Raw genomic sequence first — 21,888 nt, 5'->3', positions numbered from 1 at the left:
TCTCTCTTTATTTTTCTGTATTAGTTTTGTATGTTTTTGGTGATCAAAGGATCACAACATAAAGAACAAATTAAGATCACTCTTTTTCAACTAGTAAAACTAAGATCTCTTTCTCTATATGATGACGGGATCTATACTGGTTGGTTCTTCATGAATGTGTACCAAAAGGGTGAGAGCGAGAGAGAGAGAGAGAGTAAGAGTGAAACTAGTTTTTGCTTCAGATTTTAGGTCGAGAAATAGAGAGGAAAATAAAAGACAAAATAATAATGAACTAATGCCCTGTTTCACGATGAGCCAAACTGTGAAAAATTATGAGTAATCTTTAAGTTGGATGAAAAAGCCTCCAACAGATCAACTTTGGAAAACAAAGTGACGAAAGGATTTCAATTCCTTCTCTCTGATACATTCCAAAAGAGGGGAGGGAGGTTTTACAGTAATTTTGTACATTATGTTGGGTGTTAAATAATATGATTGGGTAGAATGAATAGGCATTTGAAATTAGAGTGGTAGTGGACAACAATTTCAGCAAAAATAAGTGAGAAATTTATTATGCTCGGCCTTTTGGCATAATAGAAAATACAAAATTCATGATCATAAGACTTCACACATGGTAGTTTTTTTTGTTTTTTTCAGGCCGACCACACATGGTTGTTGAAACTGCATTTGTCTTGAATCAAAGAGTTTGAAACGGCTGGAACACAAGATGATGATGATGATGATGATGATAATAATTCAAGTGAAATTAGATGGAATAATTCTCTTTTAACATTTGTGAATATACAACCAGACATATCAAATTAGCTTAAACCTTTTACAATTTGCAATTTGGACTTCCTTTTTAATCGTTGGATGCTTTAAAAGCTAAGATTAAATACTTTGTTTGTTACCATCTAAATTCCTATAAGGTTCACATTGCTCAAATATGATTTTAGTATATTACTAAATCCATATTTAGTCAACAATTAATTTTAAATTTTAGTCATTCATATGGCCTAAAAGCTAATATTAGATCATCTAATTTAAAAACCACTAGGTCTATGAAGTCTCTCATCAAGAGGTTTTGATATTCATTGTGACCTCACTTATCATGCTTTGGATACTTTTAAGGGTATAAATTTAAAGATGCATATGGGATTTATACGAGGCATGATAAAGTTCACTTTGTTACCATAAAGGTTGAGAATTTTGCTAATCTTATATAAAAGTCCAAATACATTTTTAAATTGCAGCCCTTGAAGAGATTCAAAGGCTTATAAGTGAAGTTTTTCCATCAGAACATCTTGATCCTGATAAGAAACTGACTGTATATATATATATATATATATATATATATGCAATCCTTCTATCATGCATATATCTGCATTTACCATTTAATTTCATAGGATTACAAATAATGATTATATGTAATCACATGAAAAATGCATGATATCCACATAATATAATTTTCTTATACATATCTTATATATGTTAAGAATTTTGTTCTATTAGGCAATTCAGTCTATAAAAAGATGCTTGACAATATCCCGCAACATTTCACAGAACCGTTATATATTTATATATTAATATTAAAAAAATATTAAGGTTAATGACTATAAAATTATATGAAAGGTCCACTTTTTGTAAACTTAAAATTTTAAAAAATAAAAATATAGTTCTTAAATATGACATTAGAGGTGTAAGTCCTTTATAGTTATTAGCGTTCCAAAAAATTATTCTACTTTTACATGTTGGGCCACGTTTATTGTTCAAAGTTGATGTCTATGTTCAAATATGGATCCATAAAAGGTACGCCTCGTATTTGAATTATCAAGTGAAATTGGTGTAATAGTAAATCCCTCATAGTCACACCATGAGTTCATGGGTCCTAGGCACACTTCTTCCTCCTTTTACAATAGGAATTATTATAACCCGATAAAGAAAAAAGAAATTAATTAATGTTGAGGATTAGTTGGAGTGACCAAATGGAAATGTGGCAACTCCTTATTTGTCTTAAGAGCAATAGGATAGAACTGATCAATTGGCATAATTGATGGATTGATTCCATTTATGGTCGAAAGTGATGGTTTCTGAGTTGTTGGTCCATATTATAACAAATTGGCAATGGATGAGTTGTTGGTCCACATTATAACAAATTGGTAATGGATGATGTATACCTGTCTTGGCATTTAACTTCTATTAATTATTATATATGCACCAACTTTATAAGTTGTAGTATTATTTCTACTCTAATGTCCCACTGGTTTAAACGGAAAGATGGGAGATTCATCCTTGTTTTTTGAAGCACCTGTTAAACATAGCAATTTGATATTTATATACCAAAATATATTAGCAACATTAGAAATACATTATTGTACATATACACACGTATAAATATATATACATATATATATATATATATATATTTATATTTATATATATATAAATTGCGGCAACTGCTAATGCAGTAGCAGTACTGGGAGGTAAAGAAAACTTCTAAACGGCCAACACTTCATTGTTTCAGTAGACACGGCCGTGGCAACTAGTATCTGCAAAACTCTGGTGGAGACACAAGGCTGCATTTGCCAACAACATAAAGTAGGCTTAATTCTATATCAAACCCAAAAACCAATAAATAAAAAAGTACTGATTTTCTATGATTATGGATTTCAGGTAACAACAGACGGTTATATTCTTGGAGTTCAGAGGATACCAATTGGGAGGTTTACCAATAAAACAGCAAGTGATAAGCCTCCTGTTTTGTTACAACATGGGCTGTTGACGGTTAGTAGCTTTAATTTGCACCAGCACAGAATACATATTGAAAATGCATGAATCCAATGTGGAGGTTTAATTTTAGACAAGAAGGTTTTATAATTTTGGTTTATAATTAAAATTAACAGGATGCTTCAACTTGGCTGCTGGGTCCACCCAATGAAGCTTTGCCATTCATCTTGGCTGATAATGGGTTCGATGTATGGCTTTCTAATACTCGAGGAACCGATTCTGGCCGCGGTCACACTTATCTTAGCCCTCAAGATCCGTTTTTATCCGTTTCACTTCGATCATCAATCTTTACAAATCTTGATTAATTCCATGAACTTGCTTTACCATTTTATTTAATATTTCCTTCTAAATGTTTTCTAGGCCTTCTGGGAATGGTCATGGGAGGAACTAGTTGACTATGACCTTCCAGCTTTATTCCACTATGTGCAAGATCAGACAGGGCAGACTCAGCATTATGTAGGGCATTCCTTGGTGAGGGCATAATTTTTCTATTACAGTTTTACTACAAAAGTATACTTCCTATAATTTTTAAGTTTGGGATTTTGGTGAGATTTTGGGTTTTGGAAATCTATAGAGGGAATTTTGATTGCTTTGGGTGCTTTCTCTCAAGCGAAGCTGTTAAATATGGTAAGATAAGCTGCTTTGCTATGTCCAGTTGCTTATCTGGGTCAGATACCTTCACCACTTCCAAGAATTATCGTTGAACTCTTTATATCAGAAGGAGGTACAGTAACATGCTCTGCTAATTTACATCTCCGTTTAAATTAATATAGACCTGAAATATAGTTCTGGCTTTTTCTGTTGAACAGGAACTGTACTTGTTCGATGTCCGTGGATTCATTCCAAATGGGTAACACGTACTTATATATATATATATTTGAAATGTATATAATTTTGAAAATTTTCTCAGCAGTTTCTACATTTGAATAAGCATTGTAAAGGATGACATTCCAAAGCTCTTTCTTCTTTTAATCCCCATAGGCAGGATGTGCTTAAACTTCTGGATTTTGCATGCAACAAATTGGGAATTGATAGTTGCTTAACCTTAAAATTGGACATTTTAACAAGTTTATTGATATTCCCCTGCTCCAAGCTCAATTCCTGTAGTCTCTATGCACCTCATTTGGATTTTTACTGTTTTATGGGCAGCAGATTTGACTTGCTTGTTTCAGTTGATAGGCCCGAATTGCTGCGTCAATACTTCGACGGAAAAAGCTTTAAACAAGTATGAACCCCAGTCAACTGCAACTAGGAAAATAACGCACCTATGCCAGAGTAAGTATATCTCTTAAGAGTTCCATATAATCTAATGGTGAAACGATAATTAAGTATTGTTTGTTCCAAATAGCTTTATAATAATTAGTGGAGAAGTCAAGCTGGAATTAAGATTTGATAATTTTTTTTTTTTTCCCTTTTCTTTTCTTGTGGTCCATGGATGAATTTTGATAGTGATCAGAAGGGGAAACATTGCAAAGTATGATTATGGTAATGAAGATGATAATGTGAAACACTATGGGCAGCCTACTCCTCCTGCTTACCACATTAAAAGCATTCCTAAAAATGTTCCTCTTTTTTATCAGCTATGCATGAAAAGATACACTTTCTGATGTGTATGATGTGCAAGTTTTGCTAGATGACCTAACAGATGATGCAGACAAGCTGGTGGTAAAGTACAGGGATTTTTCTTGGTGTGCTAATTTGACTGAGTAATACCTGTAATATAATGTATGTATAATATATTATGATATATGTTGTTAAATCTTGTTTTGGTTTTTGCAATTTTGAATCATTTTGAATGGAAATGAACCTCAATTTATTTTATATTATTTTATTTTATTTTTTCCTTTTTCATCTTTATAATGTTTTATTTTGGTTATTGTATGATTACTTTATGTTTGCTATGCAAGAAAACATAAAATACTTCAACATACTGACCGGCCTTTGGTATGTTTGAATTAAGTTTTTATTTTCATTTTGAAATGGGGAATGAATTCCTCCTATCTTGCTCTCTATTTGTCCATTATATTACTGGTGTAACTTTTTTTAGGCTTATATGTACACTGATTATTATGGGACTCCTTTTGGTTAAATGATTTGAATGTCGTATGATAGTTATAATACTGCTTTTTTGTTAGTGTAAACTATGCTACTCTAACTGATATAAAGTTGAACAAAATTGGTCGATTTGGGTTGTCACATCTCTAATACAATTTTTCATCTTCTGTCATCTTCACATAATCCAGACTAGCAATTTCTCACAACTCACAAAGTTTTGTTCTAGTATTGAGAAGTTAGATTTTTTATCTCATCATAAAAAAAAAAGGAAGAATGTATGTTTTCTTTTCAATGTGAATGGGCTTCTAATTTTCATTCTCTTTTTGTTTTAGATTTCGATTGAATAATTTTTTTTTTATGTGGTGATTAATAAATGCTTTATTGTAAACTTCATTTTAGTTTAATTAACTCATTTTAATTAGTTTAGAAATATATAAATATTTAAGTTTTGTTACTAATATTGATTTTTTATTTCTTTCAGCATTGGATGAGCAAGTGATAAACCGAGCAGAAAAGTGAAGCATAAAATTTTCGATCGTCGAGTTACAAGTGCATGCTGAGAAAAATTACAAAAACAAGGATTTGAATCTTTCACAAACGAGCAGACACACACACACTCTCTCTCTCATAGAGATAGAGAGAGAGAGAGAGAGAGATAAAGAGATAGAGAAGCATTGGTGGCAATTTATCCCCCATTAATGTAAGTTGTTTTTCTGAACAAAATAGAAAATGTTATGCAAGGCAGATCCTGCGTTAATATAAAGAATTTATCATTGAATCTTTATTTGTGCTTCATTGACTGGTTTTTCAGCATTATTGATCATTTTCATAATGGATATTGTAGAATGTGATTCATCTCTTTGTAAATTGCTCAATTTTGAACTATTGTCATTATGAGCCATGCTTATGATATTATGTTATTCGATGTGATAAAAAATGTTTGTCTTGCATGGTTAGAATGTGAAATTATCTCTTATATGAAGCTGCTTTTTTTGTTGATTTAATGGGAGATTTGAATGTTAAACCATAATGTTTGAGAATGGAACCTATGGTTGGTATGTTGACTAATATATATTGTACACTAATATATAAAAGAGATTATAGCTTTTAGATCCACAATATGCAATAGCTCATAAATTTTCTTTTGACATTTTTTTTTTAAATTCATTTTTGCACAATATGCGATTGTAGCTTCTGGAAAATTTTTTGTTTGTCGGAAAACATTTCCTCCAATCAAAAAAAGTTTCCTCCTATCAAAAAGTAATTTCCTCCTGTCGAAAAGTAATAGCATCCTTGAAATTTTGGAAAAACCATGTATATGCTTGCTCGTTCTCTCCATCTCCAATGCCAAAAGTCAAAGGATATATTTGCTTATTACGATTCATGCCCAATGTACATGTATCCTTTGTATTTTCCTTTCAAAGTATTCTCATCAACAGCCAACACGGATCTTATGTGTGATATAAATCCCTTAATGCATGCTCCAATCGCCACAAAGAAATATACAAAATGGTTATTATCGTCTGTTTTGATACTTAAGAATCTCAGGATTCTTCGACACTAACTCATAATAGTAGGCAGGCAACTTAGCAAAATTCTCCTCTGGAGATCCCCTAACATTGTTAAATGGATATTCTTTACCTCTCAATGCTTTATTATAGCTTATATTCACCCCATATTTTTGTAGAAAGTTATGTTGAATTTTTTTGGGGTTATAAACATGTGCAATATCTTCATATTTAGATTTGATACATTGCCAATGACCATCATCATTTCGCACTAATGTTCTATCATATAAAACCGCAGTTACAATATCATCATCTTCTATTTTACTACAAAATTAAATGAATAACGTTAAACTAAATTAATAATTATATAAAAATATGAATAATATTAAACAAACATATTAATTGTCTTAAAAAAAAAAACCGATTATGTTTTTTTGGGGCCAGATATAACGTTTTCCTATTAGCAAAAAACTGACAAAAACTGACAAACTGGAAAAAAAATGGCAGAAGTTCATCTTTTTCGTCAATTTTTCTCCGATTTTACTAGTTTTCAGGATTTTTCATTTCTACACAAATTTTCCCCCATTTCCACATCATTATGACCTAAGTATCTTTAATCTCAAATATAACAACTCATAAACTAATTTATTACATACCAATATTAAAAAAAAAATCATAAAAAAATACAAAAGTGAGAAAATACGGGAATAAAAGAAAAAGAGAAAAAAAATTTACCTGGTTGTAGTTTCGAAAGTGAGAAAATACAAAAAAAAGAGAGAGAGGGAGAGCAGATGAGATGCCAAGGAGAACAAGCTCACTAGCAGATGAGAGCATATGAGATGCACGGATGAGAGCAGATGAAATGCACGGGTTATTTGAGAAAGAAGGAAAAAGGAAAGGGTAAGAGAAAAGGTATTTTGTAATTTTCAATTTAGCCAGGGATATTTTTGTCCACAGTTGGCTAGTTTTTTTTTTTAAAAAAAAAACATTGCTATTTTCAAGTTTTGATTTGAAAGGTGGATATTTTTCAAAAACAAAAAAAAAACCCTATTCAGTCTAGGAAATCCTCGACAAAATTTGTCCAGGTTAATAGAATAAATCAATGATAATTTATATATATCCTATCATTCTTTCACATTCTGATCCAACTAATGGAAATATTTAGGATACTACAAGAAGTTTGAAATTTAACCTTAGATTTTTGCTTTCTAAATCTGTTAGCTTCATCCTCAGAACTTTTTAATCTACATAAAGGATTAAAAAGTCTAATATATGGAGTTTTTGTTATTTTGATAAGAACAATAACTGAAGGCAAACCTGTGAGAAAAGGATTAAGAAATTACCCTTTCTGACACTTAAATATAGATATTTGGCCTAAAAGCAAAATGCTTATGGGCTGCAATATGAGCAGCTATAAATGGAGCAGCATCATTTCTTGTACAATGACCCTTCTCTGTCTCTTATGGAAAGAAAAGCTCATCGAGTCAAATGCTAAACCTTCCTTCACCATCAACAATTTTTCCTGATTTCTGGTTCTTCAAAGTTTTCTTCAACTTCCTCAAACATTTGATGAGCTTGCCTATTCTCAAAAGCTTCTCTTCCATATTTCTCACAAAACTATATATATATATATATATATATATCTATGATTCAACCACGAAATCTGTAATGAAGAGTTACTTAGATGAGTCTTGGATTCATCCGGATTATATGTGGAACCTTCACAAGTGCAAACTTATTTCATGGAACTAGTTGTTGCTTTTGTTATTTGTAATTTAATAAGAAACCTGAACGGCCTTGTCTTTTTCTTGCTTTTAGAACCTCTTTGCAGCCTTAAATTTGTGGGACCAAACGTCACGTTTAGTTGATTAGAGTATATCACCAATATTGAAGGGAAGAAAACAGAAACTTAAGGACAAAGACATATATATAGCTTTGAATGACTCAAAGAAAGTCTTAATCAATAATAAATTGGTTTATGAGGTGAGAAACTTAATTAGCATAAATATAATCCTGAAGAAGATAATCTTATAAGTTCTAATTCATCAAAAACTTATTTGAGACAAATTTAAATTTGAAAGTCTAGTATACTACTAGACATTCCATTGCAGCTTAACCTCTACATCATATGGTAATTTAATTGGCATTCACGACAAGAAAACCAAGTAACACTTACACCCAAAATATGTCAATGTCTACCAATTTTTTGACACTATATTGCCTACAGTTTGTTGACACTCCATTCGCGACTATAGACCTCACACTGATGCACTTTCATTTTTGGTTTTACTATTCATGAAGCAACGCTACAAAAAGGTGCCTAATAGTGCCATTTTTCATAGGGTCACTGTTTGTAAGTGGTTTAGTTGCATGTGAGTGTGTTTGTAAATGGCCCCAAAAAATGTCACTGTAACACTAAAATTGTCAGAGATTATAACCACTTAGTTGGTCAAACCTATTACTTCAGTGACATCGTATGTGATATTGGTTTTATGTGTAGGGATGGCAATTTGCTCCGCACGGCCTAATACTCTCGGTGCACCGCCCCGTTTTTCCTGAAATTTTAGGGATGCGAGGCGGACTCGGGGCAAATGCCTAAAAATCGAATTGGGGACGGGCCGGGGACAGGGAATAATAACCCCACCCCGAATCCGCCCCGATATATATATATATATATATATATATTTATTTATTATTTTTTTAATTACAAAATTTCATTTATGTAAAATCATTTTCTTCTTTTTTTTCATTTATTTTTTTAAATATGTATTTTATTATAATTGTAAATTTGTTCCTTGATGTATTTTATTATATTTTTATTGTATTGTAGTCATTTTTTTTATATTTTAATCATAAAATAATTTTTTTATATAAATTTCTAAAAAAAATATCAATTAAAAAACAAAATGAGAAAAACCGTCCCACTCCGTCCCCACCCCACAAAATCCCGATCCCTCCCCACACCTAAAGAAACGGAAAAAACCGCGGGGATGGGATGTAAAATTCCCCGTAAGAACGGGGACGGAATTTTAAAAACCGACCCTGCCCCATCCCGTTGACATCCCTATTTATGTGGGACATCGTATATTAGTGTCACAAAATGCTATTGTTTTGGAAGCTGTACCTATACTGTTACACCACCCTCGATGGCACAAAATATAGCTCTTACAACTATAAGCATTTGTAAAATTTTTAGTGTTGACACAATTGATATTACTTGCAATCAGTAATGAAAATATTGGTATCGATAGAAATATCGAAAATATAATTTTATAGAAATATTAATTGAAATGTCGATATCAATTAAAATATCGATAAAATTATTGAAATTATAAATATTTAATTTAGAATATAAATTTTTACATATAAAATTTCGATCATTGACATAATCATAGTGAATCCATCAACTAAAATAATCATGAAATTATATTTAACCATGGAACTAAGTTCTTAACATTTTGCTACCATTATTTATTAAAAATAAATAAAAAAATTGCTACCATTTACAACAAATAAAAACTGCTATATTATTATTGGTCAATCTCATAGATCCAGCTCTTTAAACAAAGCTTTTGCTCTTATCTGCCTTTTTTTTTTTCACAAACGCCTTTTTTTATTATTATTATTATTCTTTTGTTTTTGGTAAATACCTTTTTTTATTCATTATTTATTTGAATTAACAGCTAGAGGTGAATCAATACCCTTTAACATCAATCTTGTGCTGTCCCATCACCATCTGGCTTCCACAAAGATGAAGGACCTCCTACAAACTCCTAATCAAACGACAATCCTTTATATCTACTATCTCTGCCATTATTGATGCGTAATTTGGTTTTGAAGTTTAATCAGCCGAAAAAACAAATTCTCAATCTAAAATTAAAATTTTAATTAGGCTGTATTTCTTGGCCCATAGTGTCAAAGCCCATTGGAAACTTTTCGGCATCCCTGAGTCTGACTGTCTGAGCCTTTGCCTCACCCTGAAAGTGACCAAAACCCTTTACTGGTAAAGTTCCTACAGATCTCTTCTTGGCTTGGGAAAGAGCTGTGCTGGGTCCGTGGGTCTCAGGAAGTCAGGGGAAAAAAATATAGCAGTTAATGCTTGAGGGGATCGGACAAACCCACAGGGGACTGAATGGAAAAAAGAGATGGGAAAGCCCCGAGAACTAATCGGATTTCCACTAAAAGATATGAGAAAGAAAGGGTTGAGATTTCCACCGACAACCGGCATCTCTATCGTGTTTTCACACTTATCCACTGAAAACCCAATTACTCTACCGATTTCAAACGATACTGGCAATATTTTACGACAACGGCGACATTTCCTTGATATCTCTTACATATATTTCTTCCTCCCCTCTATCGGTGTCACCGGTAGCCGAAATCCGATAATATCGCCAACATATCGATGGTTTGGCTGACTTTTTCCCCTGGTTGCAATGTAAAATTGAGACTATCACTTCCAGTTACATTATAACACTATACATATGACATTTCAAGTACATCAAACTATAATTTTGCGACAAAACTCCATTGTGTTGTCACTGAATGCCTATGGTTAACCATGATTAAGTAGTTTTACTTGTGAGAGAAACTATCTTTTTAATTTGGTGACAAACTCTTTTTGTAAGCAACAAGAATAAATTAATTAATTTTTTTGATAAAATAGTGTTTTGTTATTAGATCCCACTAATTAATTATTTTAGCACTAAAATATCTTTTACAAATCTAAAATAACATTCATAAAAATGCACTTTACATAAAATCAATAATGTTTTATTACCACCAAATATCTTTTACATAAAAATTCCAAAATTAAGTACATTATACAAAGTGCACCAAATACAATAAGCTTAACCTGAAACGGGAAAAACAAAAAATGCATGATGCTTGCCTAGTTTCTAACCATCTTTATATGCATCCACGTAAACAGAAGGCTAACTTTTGCTCTTTCCTTTCCAATGTTGACCATCGACTGCAATATTTTCAGCATCTCTAATATCTCAGCACCTCAAAAAATCTCAACTTGAATTAAGGGATAATGAGAACTAAAAAATCTCAGCAACTCAAAGAAACAAGGATGCTCCAAGCTCAAAGTGATGCAGTGAACTCACCTGTGAACAATTCCTCATCAAAAGTTTGAAAGGAAGGTTTAAGAGTCATAGCACTATCTCTTCACCATTGCCAAATTGATCCATCTTAAATACAATCTGCTTCGAAACAATACAAATCAAAATAAAACACAAACAATAATTTCAATGGTGATGAAAAATAAGTCAAACAGGAGAGTACTAGACCTCCATCAGCATCAATTCAAAGTTGAGTGGAAAAACTTATAGCTAGGCAACCATATGCCACTAGATCACTAACCTAAGTAATCACAGTCTCAATGCCACATTTTTTTTACTTCAAGGCTGGGCAGGTATGTTAAATGGTCATCAGCCTCAAATGGAGCTACAACAAATTCAACATTCCCTACTAAGAAAAGTCCAAAAATAACACACTTCCAAAATTCATGTCCGAATTCCTAAAAATTACAATGTGAAACTAAAAAAAATGCAACTTTTGTAAGTCAAACAATAGGAATGACATACAGTTTTTAATAAGAAAGATTCTCTTAACCAAAGGAGTAATACTTGTTCTAATTCTAGTTACTTATGCCACAGCAAATATCCATTCTAACCAAAAGAACTTCTAATCTAATATCCATATGTCAAAGTCATGATACTAAAAAAATGATATGCGAAACAAATTTATGCACACCTGAGATTCAATTGCAGCATTCTTACTAACAAGGTCGGTTGTTGTTATTGCCACTGCTGCAGTAACTCTCCTGCATATGTGCTTATATGATTCAAGAATGATCAAACAAAAAGGAAATAAAAAGAGCCATACAATTAGATAAATGACAAGAAAACCGAAAGGAAAAATGTAATACGAAACTAATAATAACTATAGAAGACAACATTTTTAAACAAAAAGTTCACATTTAAAGAAAACTTGGCCCCCCTGCATATGAGATTAAAAGTGTGAATTATCCTGTCTTGGGAGTGATTCTAGCAGTAACCCCTGCATATGAGGTCAAAACTGTGAACTACTTTTATGGCAAACGTATAACTAAGCAAATAAAACATTACTTTTGCATAAATGCATGCTCTTAGTGCTGCTAACAAAAATATGTAGCTGGACCAAAAGTTGCATTGTCCATCTCATACACAACATCATTGGAAGATGTCAACTGTGTATCACAACATTATCATTGCAAAGTCATAATCTGTAGAACCAACTCATGAAATAAGTTGAGATACCAAAGTAGCCATTGAAATAAGTTAGTCAATCTAGTGCACAAACAATTATTTACTGTTGATAGGTGCCAAGTAATGCATGTACCTGCTGCAATTCCTTGACTGAAGGACTTGACCTTAGTTTTGCAAAGTCCATTAAAAAATCTGGCATATATAACCAGTTATGTGTAAGTACACACATGGAATAAAATGGCAGAATTCTAGAATATAAGAATTTCAAGATAGAAGAACGGTATCTCACTACATGGTTAAATTCAAGCCATCAAGTACTGAAACAAACTTGCCTTTCTGTCTGACTCAAGGCTGCAAATGCTGGTAACATCCAGGCCAAAAAAGAAGAGCTCATAGCAGAATCATGTACACGCCATCCAGTAGTTTACCAGCTGACACATCTATTTATTTTTAAGGTTTATGCACAGCCATACACTGGCATCTAGGCACACAAACTTCACTGTTCATCAGTGCACTACTCATTTTTAAGAAGACAAAAACTCCTTACGCACAAGCAGTTTGAGGTTGCTTTAACAGTACGACTCAAAACATGGTTTTCTACTCATCATCTACACTCCTAATTGCAGAAATTGATAAAATATGGTATTCTATTCAATAGGATATACCATCTAACAGGAAGCTATGATAAAAAAAACCTCAAAATTGTTATTCATGGATACCAAACATATAAATCATTCCATCAGTTGCAGACGCTGCTAAGATCCTTCCATTGTGGTTGAAACTTAGGGATGTAATAGTAAGTGGATCTTTACCAAAAGGAAGGACCGACTTCATGAAAGGCAAAAGATTATTAAGGCATCAAATACAAAAATGGCAATTGCTTGCAAATATGATGTTCCAGGTCACAGAAGCACCTACTATGAGATTCTATGTCTTCATGTTCCACACCGTTAATAAAGCGAACCCCAAATTATCAACATAACCAGAGCCATGCCTACAAATATAATAAGTTCCTCAACTCTTTCACATTCATGGATGATAAAACAAAATCCACGCTGAATCCAATATAACAAGATATGAATTTAGCAACAATGGTATATCAGAACTTAAAAAATAAAATAAAAAATAAAAAATGATTAATGTTTGTTATTTCTAAAGTTCCACTAGGGCATATCAGCACACAAAAGAGAGTCATCCATGAAACTCAATGATTATGGATCATTTCCCACATCACCCAAAGATGGACCTCAGATAACAAAGACATCAATTCTCCTTGCAGAACACCAACTGCAATTAGCAAGCTTCAATTCTCCTTGCTAAACACTCACTGCAATTAACTTTCAGATTTTCAAGCATTCCAATTGGTACCCAAACCTCACCCCTCCCAATCAAACTGAAAAAGAGAATGAAATAAATACCAAAAAAGTTAATATCGTAGCGCTTCAGGTGCACTCATCTACAACCACCACTTCAGTCTCTGAATTTGAATTTCCAGATATGGTTCTTTTAGAATTTGTTGAACTCTTCAAATTACCATCTTCAAAAGGTTTTGCAGCAACCTCTACCACAGGAACCAAAAATATCTACCAACACTACGATTTTTCTAAGGCTTTTTATTTGAAAGTAAGAAACTCTTTCTATACTTAAAATTTGTTTAATATAATCTAAGCTGCTGGATAACAAACCTAAATGCTTACACATTTGTAGTCTGAATCTGTTTCTTTACCAAATTTCCTTACATGAGGAGGCAGTTTGGCAAGTGGGCAGTCTAATTTGTTTAGTTCTAGCTTCAACATTGGTAAAACTAAAGAAGAATCATCCATAAGTTAATATAACACTAAAGCACTCTATATTAGCAAAGAAAAGTTATGCTATCAAATTAGAAATCTGTCCTTAATTTCATAGGCAATTAAAAAAACAGCAAACAGACTTGTCACCGAAATCTCCTGCAATTCGAAAGCAGGTTATAAACAGATATGATAGACACAAGAGTAAAAAGTACACAACCAACAAAACCTCCAAAAGAGCACTTTTAAGGTTGAAGAAAAGAAGTACTCCTTTCAAGAGGGTTGCAGCACCAGCATCTTCACTAGTCCTACAAGACTACCATCATATATACCAATCCACTTATCGACTCCCAAGATGCGATACTCTGCATATACAAGAAAACTAATTTACTACCTTGCTCCAGAAATACCCAGTTAAAGAAGTTTATGAATGAATACTAAAACCAATGAATTATATACATATTTCTAATTGCTCCAACAATTTAAAGCAAACAAAGCAAGGTCAAATTCTAACATCATATGAAAAGAAATTAAAAATACAGAAAAGAGAAACTGGTAGAAACCTCATGTCTGACAGAAGAAAATGGAGCATAGAAATTGAAACCCTGTGTGTGGAGGTCGAGGTGGTTTGCTGAGTGCCATCGAAATGAAAATGCTCAATGCTGGGCGAATCAAACCTCTAATACCAAGCGACTCTACAAAGGGGCATCGAGCGAAACTACTTTTGGACCCCTGACATTTCTTCGCTTCACTGAAAATAGCTGAAATCGCTTACGTCATTGGTGCCAAAGAACATAGAGACGCAAAGATAGAAAAAGAGAGATGGAATTTGTGTGAATCTCTGTATCTAGTACTCTTTCTTTTTTTTTTTTTTTTTTTTTTTTTTTGGAAGAAACACTATATTTTTGTATCCTCAATCCTTAAATGCTAAAAAGACGTGTTTAAGTGTATTTTACAAGGCGCGCATACCCTTCGCCTTTTCTTTATTTATAATGATGCTTCTTCCACCACCGTTCCTACACATTCGCTTCTATAGAATGCCAGAAAACACGAAAAAAAAAAACCCACCGTAGAAAAACACAAACTCTCAAAAACCCAAAATCAGAGGAAGAATTAAAAAAATGGAAAAGTCAGAGAAAAAGGAATCCATACCAGAAAGGGGATTTGGGAGTAGAGATAGACGACCTAGGTAGGTGAAGATGGAATAGGGCTCGCTGAGTTCTTGGTTGATCGATGAGGCGCATGATGACCAGACCTGATGGTTAGGGGCAGTGGCGCAGGCGCGATACGCTCATGAATGACAAGATTTGAGGCACGATGTTGACGCCGTTGCTAGCCAGTGTGAGCATGGGCGCTGGGCATATTCAGATCGCTGGAAAGTCAGGGATGACCGGAATGCGTGATTTTGTGTTATTTTGAATGTAGATTTTGAACCTGAATGGGTGAAGTCGGTGGTTGTTTTTGGACGGAGAATGGAGGTGGCATTCAAACACTGTAGTTAGGTGTGGGTTTAAGTGAAATGGGAATTTGGACTTCGAAAAAATTTTAGGATTTTCGTACGTTGGAGCTGGGGTGGTTGGTTCGGTTTTAGGGGCATTTTTTAGACTAATCGATCAATTCAGTTTGAATTGGATACATAAAAAAACGCAACCAACCTATACATGCAACCTGAAAACCGATCGAACAAATCATATTTGATCGATTTGAATTGTATTTACGGTTTGGATTGATTTGGATTTCATCAGAGCCCAAATTGTAGATAAATTTTGAATTAGATATTTTTTTTATCAAAATTGTATAAAAATTTTTTAATCTTTTTAATCTATATTTTGAAATAGATATTTTTTTTAAGTTATTTTTTAAATTAAATAATTTTAATATATATCCATCTAAAAAAAATACCAAATAAATTAACTATTAAGCATTAAACATATGAAATAATACAACATAAAATCATACAACTATAATACAAATCTACAACTACCACCTAATTATATATTATACATCAACAAATAAATTCTATAACAAATTTACAACCATTATTAGTTATAAAATAAAATACAATCTATATTTGAAATTTTAAATTTCAAAATGAACTTATAATTAAATAAACTAACAATCCATAAAAATAAAAATTATTTTAAAAATTATTTTCTTCCACATTCTCCATTCCATGAAAAACCACCAGCAGCAACCACAAGCTCATTCTCATAATATGCCATGCAAAGCTCACTACCTCAACAAGTCATATTTCATTCATCCTTCAACAAACATTAAAATTACAAATAAACATTAAACATTAAACATTAAATGTAATAAATTAGCAATCAATAAACATTAAGTGTATTACTAAAATATTATCTAACTTCAAAGATAATTGATGATATGGAATTAACAACAAACTTACCAAGCAATCATAGATCAATTAGGTGGAGGTAAACTTTGTTTTGTAACACAAGATACTCCTAAACAAATTAAAATATAATACTAAATTAATTAATAAGTACTAAAAAAAAGTTGTAAATATTACTAAAAAATTTAAAAAGCTCTAAAAATAGATAATAAAAATAAAATTACAAATAATAAAAAAAAAATTCTTACCTAATTCAATAGAATCATAATATGCAACATCTTCAGTTGATACTTCAACTCTATAGTCATACATCATAGGCTTTGATTGTAACCAATTTTGAGAATAAATCAAAGTCTCCACCATCTTTGGACCTAATAAACTTCAGAATGCATCAAGAATATGCCCTCTGGTACTAAAAGTAGATTCAGATGCTACTGTAGAAACTGGAATGGCATATACATCTCTTGTAATTTGAGATAAATTCAATATTTTGTCCAATTATTTTTCCACCAAGCCAAAATATCAAATTTCTCACTCTCCACATCCTCACATGGATCAAACAAAAATTTATCAACCTCATTCATTATTTCCATTACATTTTTCTCCATTTTCCTTTTTTTCAATTGTGATTTTTTTAAAAACTAACGATCATCTATGCTTCCATCATCCAATGAATCCATCATCATCCTATTTTGTTGTACTTGCATTGATTGACTATTATTGGAATTGGACACTTTAGAACTCTCATTCATAGAATCAACTTCCTTATAGAAATTGTAAAGGTTCACTAAAGTATCTTTTACATCCTTAGTCAAAGATCCAACCATACCACTTTCATAAGTATTCTCAAAAAGATATGATACATATTCTAGCTTATATCGTGGATCAAGCACAATGGCAATAAACAACAACTTGTTGATATTTCCAAGTGAACCCCTATATTTTTCAAACTTTATCAACATTTTCTTTGCCATATCGACCATCAAATTGTTTTGATTATTACTCCATTCAACAAGTGCATTATACATCAAACTCAAGTAATGAAAATATATAATAGAAGTAACAGTCAAAGAGACATTAAATTTTAAAGTAAACTCATAAAAAATAGCAAGGAATTTCACAAAAACCCTTATACTATCCCAATCTTTAATTTGAGGTGGTCTGCCTCTCTTCCTTGCAACTTCATTCTCCTCAAAATATCCAAGATAATGTCCATCATCATCTATCATCCTATCAAAAACTTTTTGATACTTCAAAACCGAGTTCAACATTAAATATGTGGAATTCCACCTAGTAGACACATCCAAAACACGATTTCTTTACATTCAATCTTCTCCTTCTCTACACATTTTGTAAATTTGTCTAACCTTGAAGGAGATGATCGAACATATCTAATAGCATTACGAATTCTAGCAATGCTATCATGGATTTCCCTTGATCCAAATGTCCCAATTAAATTTACAATATATGCAGCATAATGAATATGCAAAAACTCACCATCCAAAACATTTCCTTTCCAATAATTTAATCTTCTTTTCAAAAAATTAATAGCCACATCATTTGAAGAAGCATTATTAACAGTTATTGTGAAAACCCTTTCAATACCCCATTCAATCAAACAATTTTCTATAACCTTATCAACTGTCTCACCCTTATGATTTTGCACAATACAAAAATTTATAATTCTCTTATACAACTTCCAATCATTACCAATGAAATGAGAGGTAAGAGTCATATAATTGTTATTTTGAATGGAAGTCCATGTGTCCATCGTAAGACAAACCCTTTGCTTCCTCAATGAAAGCACACTCTTCAAAGCTTCTTTCTCATCTAAGTACAATTGAAACACATCTCTAGAAATTGTTCTACAATGTGGCTGTTCATACTTAGGGTCCAAAGCATTACAAAACTTTCTAAACCCTTTCCCTTCCACGTGGCTAAATGGCAACTTGTCTATGATGATCATTTGTGCACATGCAAGCCTACATGCCTCTTTACTAAATATTGTACTCGTAGACACCAAATTACTACTACCACTTTCAGAGGAAAGAACTTGTTGCTTTTTATCCTCCGTCCTATTAGGGTACTTTTTGCATTGGTTCATTAAATGATTTCGCAACATACTAATTCCAGACCTTTTGGTATTACATGCATAATCTACCCCACAATGTTTACATTTGCATATAGGATTATTTGGATCTCTATATGGAATTTTCTCAAAATGCTCCCAAACCCAAGATGGAGCCGTAGAATGTTTTCTCCTCTGTGTTTTATAAGGTTTATCCGATTGTGAAGGTTGAGATTCATTTAGATACTCTTCCAATTCATAATCCAAACCGAAAATTATAAATTTTTTATATGTATAATCAAACCGAACCGATTAAACAATTAAAACCAACCCAGAACCGAACCAAATATTTCGATTTGGTCGGTTCAGGTCAGGTTTTGCCCACTCCAAGGCTGGGGTGTATTAAACGCTGTATTTTAAACTTAAAACAAAATAGTTATGATTTTTTGTTGTCGTAGCCGGTGATTAATCAGTCAACATCAAAATTTTCAATTACAACTTGTAAACTTTTATCATAATCATATTCAAATTTTGGGAGGGAAAATTGGAACCAAAATATTTTGGAGCATCTGTGACAAGAATCATGTGACAACATGAAAGATGTCACTGAATAATTGGGTATACTAATATGACAAGGGCAACTATTGTAACTTAAGCATATATGCTAATGTGACAATGCACATCCTTATCACAGTCGGTGGACTTTCAATGACAATTTTTCAGTGTCAATGGAGAATACTAAGTGTTGCTCTTTCTCTTTTTTTCTTTTTCTTTTTTTAATAGTGAAATAATATTGTTTAGGCCTACAACAAAATAGCTACAACTCTATAATGTCACTATTGATGATTGATCAATCAATATGAACCTTTTAAGTGACAACTTATGAACCTTTGTCACAATTGGATGGAAATATTTGGAATAAAAAGTGGCTCTAAGAAATTTTAAAGGCATTAGTGAAAACAACTATGTGTCAACATGAAAATTGCCCATGAAACTATGATATTGTGATGGAGAAAATTGTCACTAATATAGTATGATACTGTAACAATAAATAGATTGTCACATTCATTGTCACAGTTGCTAGACCTTCAGCGACAATTTTCTTAGTGACCTTCAGCAAAATTTTGAGTATTGCTCTTTTTTTTTTTTGTGATTATTAAAAAATTTATCTTTTCATATTATATTTTTAATATTAAAAAAATTAAATACCATCAACTAATAGTAAATATATTAAAAGTGAATTCCATTGATGATGATTACTAATAAAAACAATAATAAAAAAACTACCAATATATTATTGGGATTAATTGGGGAAAAACTCGTTTGAACGGTAGTACCCACTCCAGATGATTTTTGGCCATTTGTAAAAATTTGCCACGTCATGAACAACTCATATCTCAATTTTCTCTTTTTTACTTTTTTTTATAAAAAAAAGTAAAATTGTAGATCCCTTTTTTCTTTTTTCAGATAACCTTGAGCTTCCTTTCCATGGCAACCCACTTCTTCCTCCTGCAACTTTGGAATCTGGATCTTCAAAGCTTTAAAATTTTGAAACAGACCCGAAATGAACTTTCGCTTCTTCAGTTTTGAATCATTCCCATTATGGGTTTAGTTTAGATACATAGATGATGTATATGAGGCCTCCAGAGATCTTGCGCATATGTATTTAGCTCCCGATTTGTATTCTTTCATGCCCCGTATGTATTGAATATGAAATTTTTATGGTAGTTCACTTTCTATCTAGTGCTTCTAATATAAATTTTGGGAGAGGATTTGATAGTTTTATATAGATAATGGTTTTATGTTTATGTTTTAATTATTACATTTTTTAAAGGAAAAAAAAAAAAAACTATCTTTCAAGCTCTTATTCATAGTGGAGATGGAGAAGGGAGTTGTAAAGGAAGAAGAGGGTTGACATGGATGGAAGCTCAAAGGTTACGAGGAAGAAGGACTACAAAATATTTATTTATTTTTTAAACTAGCATTCATTAGGTGCGATGCACGACATATATAATTATAATAGATAATTTTGAAAATAATTTATAATAATTAATTATATTTAAAAATTTTATTATTAATAAATATAATTAGATATTTTTTTTAATCTATATTTTAAAAATTTGTTAAAAACTGTGAATTTAATTTATATATATATATAATACTATTTAATTATGAAATTCAAATTTAGAAATATTTACTTATATATATATTTTTTTTATCTATAGAATTTTTCATTCTAATTTTTTTAATTTATGAAATTTAAATTCAAATTCAAATATATTTATATAATTTAATTAAAATTCAAATGTATTTTTTGATTCTTTGCACATAATTAATTTCATATATTAAATACTCATAATATAATTTATTTATTTATTATTATTATCATCATCATCATTATTAATTTATTTATCATATAAATACATTTTTACCATATAAGGTAAATTATTTATGAAATTTAAATTATAAAATATTTACATATTTAATTTTTTTCATCTATAAAATTCAAATTCAAATATGTTTATACAATTTAATTTAAATTCAAATTCAAATGTATTTATATAATTTTTTCCATCTGTGAAATTCAAATTCAAATATGTGTTTTGATTTTTTGCAAATAATTAATTTTTCTATATTAACTCTTTTAATAGAATTTAATTATTATTATTATTATTATTATTATTATTATTATTATAACCTAATTAACGAGAATTTGGATTAAAAAAAAAGGTATATATATACATACCATATATATAGAGTTTCACTACTACATGTGTTAGTTTGTACATTCTGATATAGATCAACATCAAATTATATATAATTTATGATGTGATGTATATATTTTATTTTAATATTACATATAATTTAAACGTTTAATGTGCATGACAATATTCATTATATAGTAAAATTATATACAATATTATATTTTCATATATATATATATATTTAATGTTTATTTAAAATTTATTTCAAAACAAAAATTGATTTTATATATATTTGGATACAACCAAGGAAGAAAAAGTCGATGATATCATAGGAATTTCTTCAAAATTATTGGGTGTCGACAAGCATCGAATACTGATAGAGGAAGGAAGAAATA

The 21,888-nt window shown here is 31.2% G+C and overlaps 2 long non-coding RNA genes across 26 annotated transcripts; one reads left to right on the top strand and one right to left on the bottom strand.

Annotated features, from left to right (window-relative positions):
* The first annotated feature begins 3,070 nt into the window (after nt 1–3,070).
* LOC112491447 (uncharacterized) lies at nt 3,071–5,752 on the top strand. Of its 4 annotated transcripts, none has more exons than XR_009638594.1 (6): nt 3,071–3,234; nt 3,338–3,487; nt 3,573–3,613; nt 3,936–4,038; nt 4,213–4,428; nt 5,300–5,752. It is a non-coding gene; the product is annotated as an uncharacterized LOC112491447 (long non-coding RNA). The 4 variants fall into 4 exon arrangements; XR_009638591.1 differs by having other exon boundaries at nt 4,213–4,488; nt 5,300–5,749; XR_009638593.1 differs by having other exon boundaries at nt 3,379–3,487; nt 4,213–4,488; nt 5,300–5,748.
* A 4,202-nt stretch (nt 5,753–9,954) lies between these two features.
* LOC107409564 (uncharacterized) lies at nt 9,955–16,094 on the bottom strand. 22 transcript variants are annotated; one of them, XR_009638675.1, is made up of 4 exons: nt 14,931–15,313; nt 11,694–14,732; nt 11,438–11,533; nt 9,955–10,753 (listed from the first exon to the last, which is right to left on the bottom strand). It is a non-coding gene; the product is annotated as an uncharacterized LOC107409564 (long non-coding RNA). The 22 variants fall into 22 exon arrangements; XR_007240237.2 differs by lacking the exon at nt 9,955–10,753 and adding exons at nt 15,337–15,397; nt 15,520–16,094 and having other exon boundaries at nt 11,078–14,732; nt 14,931–15,128; XR_007240238.2 differs by lacking the exon at nt 9,955–10,753 and adding exons at nt 15,337–15,397; nt 15,520–16,094 and having other exon boundaries at nt 11,078–14,732; nt 14,931–15,118.
* Nucleotides 16,095–21,888: the final 5,794 nt, after the last annotated feature.

Source organism: Ziziphus jujuba, chromosome 4 (assembly GCF_031755915.1).
Source record: "Ziziphus jujuba cultivar Dongzao chromosome 4, ASM3175591v1".
Lineage (NCBI taxonomy): Eukaryota > Viridiplantae > Streptophyta > Magnoliopsida > Rosales > Rhamnaceae > Ziziphus > Ziziphus jujuba.
This window is presented reverse-complemented; position numbering and strand designations above follow the sequence as displayed.